The following is a 9,409-nucleotide window of genomic DNA, read 5'->3' on the forward strand; positions in this document are numbered from 1 at the left end:
TATATAGATGAAAGGGAACGAACTAAAATTTATGGTCCTATTTAATAACTAGAAGGAGAGATAAAGTATTAGCTACATAAACAAATTTCCATCAACTTTACAAAGTAGGAACACCTGAACCAATAAAAAAAAGTAAATAAATATTTAAATATTAAATTGATAAAATGTGACTCAAACATTTTTAAAGCAATTACTACTAAATATTGTTTTGATCGTTGTAGTTCCAACGGACAAATGTTCCCATTCTTTAGTCTAGTTGTTGATAGGTAATTGCGTATCAACAATTCATGAGTTATTCAGCGTTGTAATACAAGAGTAGATTGCTCCTATCCAAGTAGTATGACTTTCTTGAAGTATAATATTTATTAAGCAATTGCTACTTAAATTGTTTCGATCGTCGTAGTCCGAAGCTGACAAGTGTTTCCGTTCTTCTATCTAGTTGTTGACTGTGTATTAGCAATTCATAACTTTTTTGATGTAGAAAATTTCTCAAGTAATTACTATTAAACATTATTTTGATCGTCGTGGTTCCAAATTGACAAATGTTTCTATTCTTCTGTCTACTTGTTGAGTGTGTGTCAAAAATTCATAAGTTATTAATTGCTAAAATCCAAGAAAAGATTCCTCCAACCAAAGAATTATAACTTTGTTGAATTGGATTCTTCTATCAAAAAAACCTTATTAGAAAAATCACTCCTTTTTTGTTACTCCCAATCCTCTCTTCTTTCGTTACCACAAATTCTCTCTTATTTCGTCATTCCAATTGTCTTTTCAATGGTTAATGGTATTGCTCAACAAAACTTTTCAGCTTTCTGTTGAAAAAGGTAGTGATTTCCATCTACGTTGGACCAATAGCGCTGATTTTTTTTCCTTGTTTTGATTTTTATGATATCTTTCAATTGATCAAAATGACATTCATGTTTTTTAGGTCAATGGGTGTTAGAAGTGTTTGAAAATCCATAATATTTTTTATGATTCTTGGAACTTGCTTTTCTGCTGTGTTTTGTTAATAGCAGTGTTGTGAATGGCGAGCGCCTCATCGCCAAAGGCGAGAAGCGAGGCCTTCTCGCCATTCCACACTGAGGCGAGGCGACATACAAAAGGCGACCCATGGCGACAAAAATGGCGCCGCCTCTTTCGATCTCTTCTCCCCGACTCCTCTTCCAAAATTTGCCGGTCGCGTTCTTCTCCTGTTCTCCATCATCTTCGAGTTGCTGCTGCAATGAGGACCTGAGGTATACCTCTTTTTTTTCTTGTTCTTTTGATCTTTTCAGTTCTTCTTTCTCAGTTCTTCTTTTCGGTTCTTGTTTTCTTCTTCAGTTCTTCTTGAGTAGTTTTGTTTTTTTTCCTTCATCAGTCATGACTGCTGACTGCTTTGTTTTTTTCCTCGGTTCTCTTTTGTATTCACTGCTTTGTGCTTACTGGTTACTGCTAGTCTGCTAGACTGCTACTGCGGACTACCTACAATTTTTTTTTACAAATTCTTTCCTAATTATTTATTCATTTGTCCATGAAGGCATAAACATTGAATTGATTGAATTCACTAACCAATGGTGGATGCTAGCAAAAAGAGGGATATTGAATGAAATTATGGTACTCAAGGAGCAACGAAAAATTCAATTAATTGCAACTTTTGTGGGAGTACTTTTAATGGTGGAATAACTCAACACAAGCAATATTTAGTGGGTGGTTTCAAGAATGTTAAACAATGTACCGCTTGTCCGTCGGAGATTAGAGAATAAGTAAGGGCTTATATGCAAAATAAGATTTCTAATAATCCCAAATTTCAAGTGAGGCAACCGGAAGAATATATTGATATTGATGATCTTGATGAAATGGATGATTATGTGGAAATGATGCCTCCCTCCAAAACTCAAAAAATATCTTCTAGTGGAAATGCATCATCCACCGCACGGAATGCGACGAAAGGCCCTGTGAATTTCTATTTTTCATAGAAATCAACACAAAAAGGAGGTTTTGAAAAAGGAGGAGGAATTGATGAAACAAAAAAAATTCTAAGAGAGCGTGCGATAAATGCTTTTGCAATTTGGATGTATGATGCGAGCTCCCTTTTAATTGTGTCAATCACAAATCATTCGATAAATTTATTGAGGCGGTAGGACAACATGGCCCCGGAATGAAGTCTTCTACATTTTATGAAGTTAGAGTAACTCACCTAAAAAAAGAGGTCGAAAAAGTAGAAAAAATAGTTGATGAGTATAAAGTGCAATGGACAAAGTTTGGATGTTCCATTATGATGGACAAATGGACCATGCAAAATGGTAAAATGATCATCAATATTTTGGTGAATTCTCCAATTGGTAGTGTATTTCTTGGTTTTGTTGATGCTAGCAATGAATCTACCGATTCCACCAAAATATAAAAGTTATTTGAAAGCACTATTGAAAGAATTGGACTGGAAAATGTTGTATAAATTGTCACCGATAATGCCAGTGAGAATGTTAAAGCGGGAAGAATGATGATGGGTGCGTTCCACACATTTATTGGACTCCATTTGCCGCTCATTGATCAACTTGATATTTGGTGATATATTCAAGGTTAAGCCATATGCTTCTGGTAATATCACTCTCATATCGACCTATCCTAACTTTCTTTATAGTCAATAGTCATTAACTACTAATTAATATAATATAATCTTTCTGTAACAGTTTTTAAGAAGGTCATCAAAATCCATTCTTACATTAGTCAAAAGGTCATTGTTGTTAAACTTGATGAGAAAATTCACCAAGGAAAGAAATTTGGTGAAACCGACCAATACAAGATTTGCAGCACCCTTCTTAACTTTGAGAGCGATGTAGTAAATTTGCAAATGAAACTTTTGGGAAAGAAGTTGTCAATCTTATTATTTCTGTCCACTTTTGGAATGATGTTGTTCGAGCACTTACAATTTGTGGCCCTTTGACAAAAGTGCTTCGGTTGGTGGATAGGGAAAAAAACCACCAATAGGTTATATTTATGAAGCAATGGATAGAGCCAAATAAGCTATTGCACAGAGTTTTCGTGGAGTTAATAAGGAATATGAGAAAGTGTTAAAAATTATTGATACAAGGTGATCAGACCAACTCAATCGGCCTTTGCATGCTGCGGGCCATGTTTTGAACCCATGATTATATTATAAAGCTCAAGAAGAGGGAACTGTACTAAAGACTCTGTGGACCGAGTATTATGCATGTGTTGAGAAGTTGGTCCATGATACAACAATACAAGATTCACTAGTCGTTGATCTTCCTAGGTACAAATGGCGGATGGACTATTTGATTGTGGTCCGGCTAAAAGAGCTAGAGATACAAGGTCACCGGGTAAGTGGGTTGATTTAGATCTTACTTATATTATTTGACTTATTTACATTCATTAAAACCTTTAAATTTATTTTATTATAGTTGAATAGTGGCCACTATTTGGTAGTGAAACACCAAACTTGCAAAAGTTTGCCATGAAAGTATTAAGCCTAACTTGTAGCTCATCCGGTTGTGATCGAAATTGGAGTGTGTTTGAACACGCAAGTAAATAACTTATATCCGAATTTCCATATTATATTATTATCAATATCGATAAGTTAATATCAATAACTTATGCACAAATTCATTCCAAAAAGAGGAATAGGCTTGCACTATCGCGTCTCAATGATCTAGTGTACATTATTAATCTTTGTCTGCTCATGTTCTATGGTGTTATTCCTATTTGGTGAGTCAAAGTGTTTCTTCTTTGACTACAATGTGTTAAATAATTTGGTAAGAGTTTACCAAAATAATTGTTATTAGTGGTAATTAATATGCAGTTTTCAAATATGTAAATATTATTTTGAAAATAGTAAAGCATCGATTCAGAATTTACATAGAGGATCAGATGAGTTGATTCCGGATCGCTGCTAAAGTAAAACAAGTTACATTGTCCAACGGTCCAACCCAAAGAAGAAGAGCAGAAAACCTAGTTTGAATAGCTTCAAAGGTTGAGAAAGAAAATTAGAAATAGGTCACTATAATTAACTTTAACAGGATTTGGATAAATCTGGAAGTAGAAATTTGATATGTGAAAAGAGTGGAATAGATGGATGAAAAGATTATACGTGATGAAATAAGATAAATCGAGCTCTTAAAGAAGCTCAGTAAATTTGGAAGAGAAATAAGCAAGCAGGTCAAGTAAATTGGATGGAGAGAGTGAGGCAATGATAATAATCTTATTTTCATCTTCGAAGTCTTAATATAGAATATTTTCTTCTATTGAAAACTTTATGTTGAGCACCGAGTTTGCTTTCAAACTGACATCTTTCTTGTTTAAGCGATTGTTTCAGGGATCCAGCCTGTATCAAGCGATAACTGCTGTTGCAAGAGTTCAATTCAAGTTTCAAATATTGCAAAAAATGTTTGCTTGAACACGCTTTCTGATGATGAATTTTCTAATGTAACCTACTTCAACCCTTTTATGATCATTCTACCTATATGTTCATTACATAAGATATTAAATGTTGTCAATCCAAGTCTTGTCATGTACAAACACGTGTAACTCTTCTAACTTTAGAGTTAGATTCCATACTGCTAAAAGCAGACTGCAAAAGAGTTGATAATTTTGGATGTTGGTTATTTTCTAGGCTATATTTGTTTTAATCTTTTAAAAAGGATCAAAGGTTTTCTCTTGTTTTGAGAAGTTGTTATCATTGGCTGTTTCAGATTTTTGTGTTAGCGGTGTCATAATAGATTTCACTCTTGGAAAAGATCCTGATTGCAGCCAATGATAGGAGGTGCAGCATGTGGATTAGCTATCCTCTTTTTTGTACTAACAGAAGAAAACATCTTTTTAACTCTTCTTGTAGGTGCAATTTACACCACAAATATGGGAACTTTATATGTTTTCCAGTTACTGTACAACAACATACTCAGTGTAATCCCATATCTAGGGTATGGGGAGGGTAGAGAGTATGCATACATCACCCCCTTTATGTTTTTAGTTACGGAAAAAAACAAATTCAGTGACTGAAGAGTGGCTTCATTTGGGTTACCAATATTCTCAACCTTGTGAAAGCTGAGGTAGGTTTTGTGTGATCATCAAATTGGAAGTAATTTAAAATATCCTAGATAATAAATATTTGATAGCATTCTAGAGCTGCTGGACTGCCACTGTAATTGAAGCACTCCTGTTTTTGTTCAGTCTTTTGAGCTACTCTTGGTGCATTTACACTAATGGAAATGGCTTATCCAAAAAAAAAGGGTTATGGACCTAATAGAAAGGCACCTACTGATTATTCCCATTTCCATTTACTGATTATCACTTTGAGTATTTCTTGAACTGAGGGAAAAAGCTGATTGAATGTTATTACTAATAAAAAAAGGAAATGATTGAACGTTTCTAGTAGTCTAGATCCTAATGGAAGCTAGTTTTATGTTTCTTCAGAATACAACATAGCATCTTACCCTAAGTTGATTTGAAGCTGTTACATGTAGTCATTTATACTTGAGAAACATCTTAACAGTGCGGAACTACCCAATGGAAAAAACTCTACCAAAAAGCTTTCTTGGTTAACCCTTCAATTCAATGTGTTTTGACATTTTTCTCTGTTTTTCAGGAAGAATGTGCTGAGTTCAGAAAGAAAGTCAAAGATGGGATTTTAAAAAAGCTTACAGTAGTAAGTTATTTTGGCTTGCATTTTGACATAACTATTACGTTGAAACATAGTCTCGATGTTATTATATGACTGAAAATTTTAATATGATTTAACTATTGTTTCCAGTATAAAGTACTCCCAAATAAATGGAGCATCTTGAATGACCTTTAGATCAGCTGTTTAATGAAGAAAGAATTTCTTAGGGTCAAAAATATTATTTTGCTGTTGTTTCAAATTTATTTTTCACCTTCTATAAATTTTGTTAGAGTAACAAAGTAACAATTACGAGAGTGGTGAGCGTTTGACCTCAAACAAGAAGATTGTCTCTAAAAAAAATTATTTATGTTGTTGTGTTGTACATTTTTTAACTGTCTGAACTTATTTATAACTAATATTAATATCGAAAACATTCACCTAAATTTTATTACAACGAGTAATTCTAACTGTAAAATAATCAGATACATATATTATGATAAATTATGTGAAGGATAAAATGATTAGATATCAAGACATTTTTAATCATTAATTAATATACTTACAATTCTCGAGATATGTGGTGACATCAAATCATTTAGTTTCTGTTAAAATGTCTTAAAAACTTACTAAAATTTACTCTTTTTTTTTCCTTATACGAGTCAATTATTGTAAATATTTTTCAAAACCTTAGAAAAATTTATTTAATGATATATAAAGTTATTCGATTACATGTTTATTTAAATCATGATCTCATTTATTTTTTTAACATTGTTATTTTAAATTTATTTTTCTACATTAATAATAATGAATTTAGTTTGCTTAGCTCTCTAAAATTGATATCATAAGATAAATCAAATCTAATAGAGTACTATCTTCTCCGACGATTACAATTGCCCAGCAAGTATTGTTTTTACTGTAGAAGAATTATACAATGTTTGAGATCAAGGAAAAATATGGTCAGTAGGGTTTTGGGTTCCGAATTTATGGTGTGTTCTTCAAGATTTGAGGGATGGCAATGTCGAATATGTATATTGGGACTGTAATTTTATGTGAAGAGCTTGGTAATTTGAAGAATGATTTTGGTGGATGTTCGAAAACAGAGTTAGTTGTGTTCGTCTTGTGGTGAGTTTTTGCGAAAATATGAAGGAGATGATATACCCAGTAAGTGCAATCTTATAATCTATTTTTAATCCTTGCACCAATATGATCTCCAAATATAGCATATAAGTGTAAAATCAAATCATGATATGCTAGATATCATGAAAGATGAATTGTTTATTGCTATTACATAGTGGCGGTGTAGTAAAATCTGAAGTATTGCCCTTAGGGTTCTTAAATTTCTCAGGAAAATTGCTTGTCATGCTATTTAATCTTGTGTTTAAGGGTGTAGCATCTTTCACCTTAATCTTCCCTCTCTGTTATTGATTTGAGATGTTATTTGCCAACACTTATTACTCCCTTTGTAATTCAATTTTCTATTTGTCAGCAGTTAAAACAGTTATGCTACTCTATCCCTTGGTAATCTTTTTTAAGCCGGGATAAATTTTTTTCTAGGTAATGATCTAAACTAATATTCTTATGGGTGAAGGGTCAAAAACATACCTAAAGTAATCCAGTTTTTTCGAGTTCCATATCTGAAGTGTGCAAATCTCCAATCTGAGCTATCACCAAATGTTTATAGAAACACACCTAAAATTTCTCTTTGAAAGGATGCAATTCATCTCGATTTATCTTCAAAGCATCATATGCATTCCTTTTAAAAATACATACAAGGATCAGATTACATCTATCTTTCTTTTTGATCAGATAGCCAGAATTATCATATATACTAGTATTCTTGAGCTGATCTCGGCATTCTCCGTATAAAGTTCTTTCATATTAAAAAAATAAGAGTTGGTAAAAAGATGAAAATCTAGTGTTGCAACTGAGGATCCAGACAAGTAGCGGTTAGGCATACGTGTAGCGACTGAGGAGAGCATAATACTGCTCAACCAGCAGATAGTGAATAAAAGGAAGTCACTCAATATGAGACCTATGTTGCTCGGACTCTTCAAAAATGTCAAGGGGTGCGTGTCGGATTCGCTAAAAGTAGTGTATTTTTGGAGAATCCAACACGGGTGCGGCATCGAAAGTGAAGAGTCCGCGCAACTTAGAGATGAGTAATGTTACGATCTACTGTGCAAGTTAAGTGTAATAACTTTTAATTGTAAGGTATTTTGATATACTATATTGATCACCCTTGAAAAGAGGCACACTGATACTCCAATATCGTTTAAATCCAATAACTTTGATGGCTATAGGTGAATTTACTAATACCTCATCTATCAAGTTTAAGAAAGCAGATGATCGAATAACTTTGTATCTTCAATGACATCATATATACACTAACCACAAGCTCAATATATGTTACTTTATCTGTTTTACTTTGTGACGACTAGAATTAGGAGAGGCAACTAAGCTTTTAATTATTTTTTTAATAATTTAACGTACTTTTCAAGTAATATCTGTGGCACATGTGAAGTTTCCATCAATTTTTTAAAATATTTGTTTAAATATTGGGAGAGGTTTGAAATATATCCGAATTTAACTGAAATTGTTGTAACAATCCCAAACTTTGGGCGAGACTTATTACGCTTGCATTTAGAGTTGTCAAATGGGCTTGACTCGCTAGGCCCGCCGAACCCAACCCTTGAATAAAATGGGTTTGGGCTCAGTCTATTTGCCTATTTAGGAACGAGGCTTTTTAGCCTAGCCTCATTTGGCCCGCTGGCCTCGTAGGTCTAACCCGCAAGCCTCAAAGGCTAGTCCGCGGGTTGTGAATTATAAAAATATTTATTATATATCTTTTAAGTAGTTTTTTATTTGTTAAGATTTTGTGAATAAATATTTTAAAATTATCAATACAAAGTCAAGACTATATTTTATACATATATTTTACATTTTAGGGTCATTAGCCCACTAAATTTTCTTATTAGCCCAGGTCTATTACTCCATTATAACTATAAATCTTTGACCTTTTTTAATTTTGTTTTTATGTCAAATTATTCACTTCTCCTTTATTGTCTTGTTTATGAAAATAATGATCATGTAATGTTTTTTGGCTAGGACGAAGCTTATACTTGTTATATCTTGGCTACTATGTATTTGTTTTGTGTAATTCGTCAACGTTCGTTTTCTTTCAAGAGGAAAATGTTGTTCTTTTTTTGGTTGAAGGTCAATCCGTCCCAACCCATGGCCCGCTTAGGGCTGGGTGGGGCTGCTATTTTACAGACCCCTTAATTAAAGGGAACTTTCACATATAGCAAATATAAAATTCATATTTGTATGCTATAACACAATTTGCATAATTGCACTCCGTAGCAAACATATTAATGTATAATTCGCTATAAAAATATACAATTGAATCGAATAGTATGAAACGAGAAAGAGAGAGAATTGGCAGAGAATTGTAAAAAAATAAAGTAAATAAAACGAATTGTAAAATTATAAGTGTATGAAACAATTATATGCAATTTGAATTTGTATAAAATGAGAAAGAGAGAAAGACAAAAGAGACTTGGGTAGAGAATATATAATTGAATCTAATTGTATAAAACGAGAAAGAGAAATTATATACAATTTGAATTTGTATAAAACGAGAAAGAGAGAAAGGTAACAGAAACTGGGCTGAGGAGTATTTTTATTGTATAATTATAAGTGTATAGGATGAAAATATTTGTATTTGCATGTGTATATACAATTTTCTCTCGCTTTATATCAACAGAAACATAATTTATACATTTTGCTTCTGTTTGTATAAGCGAGAGAGGCGAG

The 9,409-nt window shown here is 32.8% G+C and overlaps 1 protein-coding gene across 6 annotated transcripts in view; it reads left to right on the forward strand.

Moving 5' to 3' along the window:
* The first annotated feature begins 91 nt into the window (after positions 1–91).
* LOC107007277 overlaps positions 92–9,409 on the forward strand; it is an 81,875-nt gene continuing 72,557 nt past the window's right edge. The window contains exons 1-5 of one of the 6 annotated variants that reach the window (XM_027917963.1): positions 92–1,235; positions 1,517–2,577; positions 2,670–3,320; positions 4,313–4,422; positions 5,582–5,641. The gene's annotated coding sequence lies outside the window, so the exon portion shown is untranslated. Of the gene's footprint in view, positions 1,236–1,516; positions 2,578–2,669; positions 3,321–4,300; positions 4,423–5,581; positions 5,642–6,422; positions 6,758–9,409 lie in introns of those variants that run through there. The other 5 variants (XM_027917981.1, XM_027917978.1, XM_027917968.1 and 2 more) reach the window with 5 other exon arrangements.

Source organism: Solanum pennellii, chromosome 1, assembly GCF_001406875.1.
Source record: "Solanum pennellii chromosome 1, SPENNV200".
NCBI lineage: Eukaryota > Viridiplantae > Streptophyta > Magnoliopsida > Solanales > Solanaceae > Solanum > Solanum pennellii.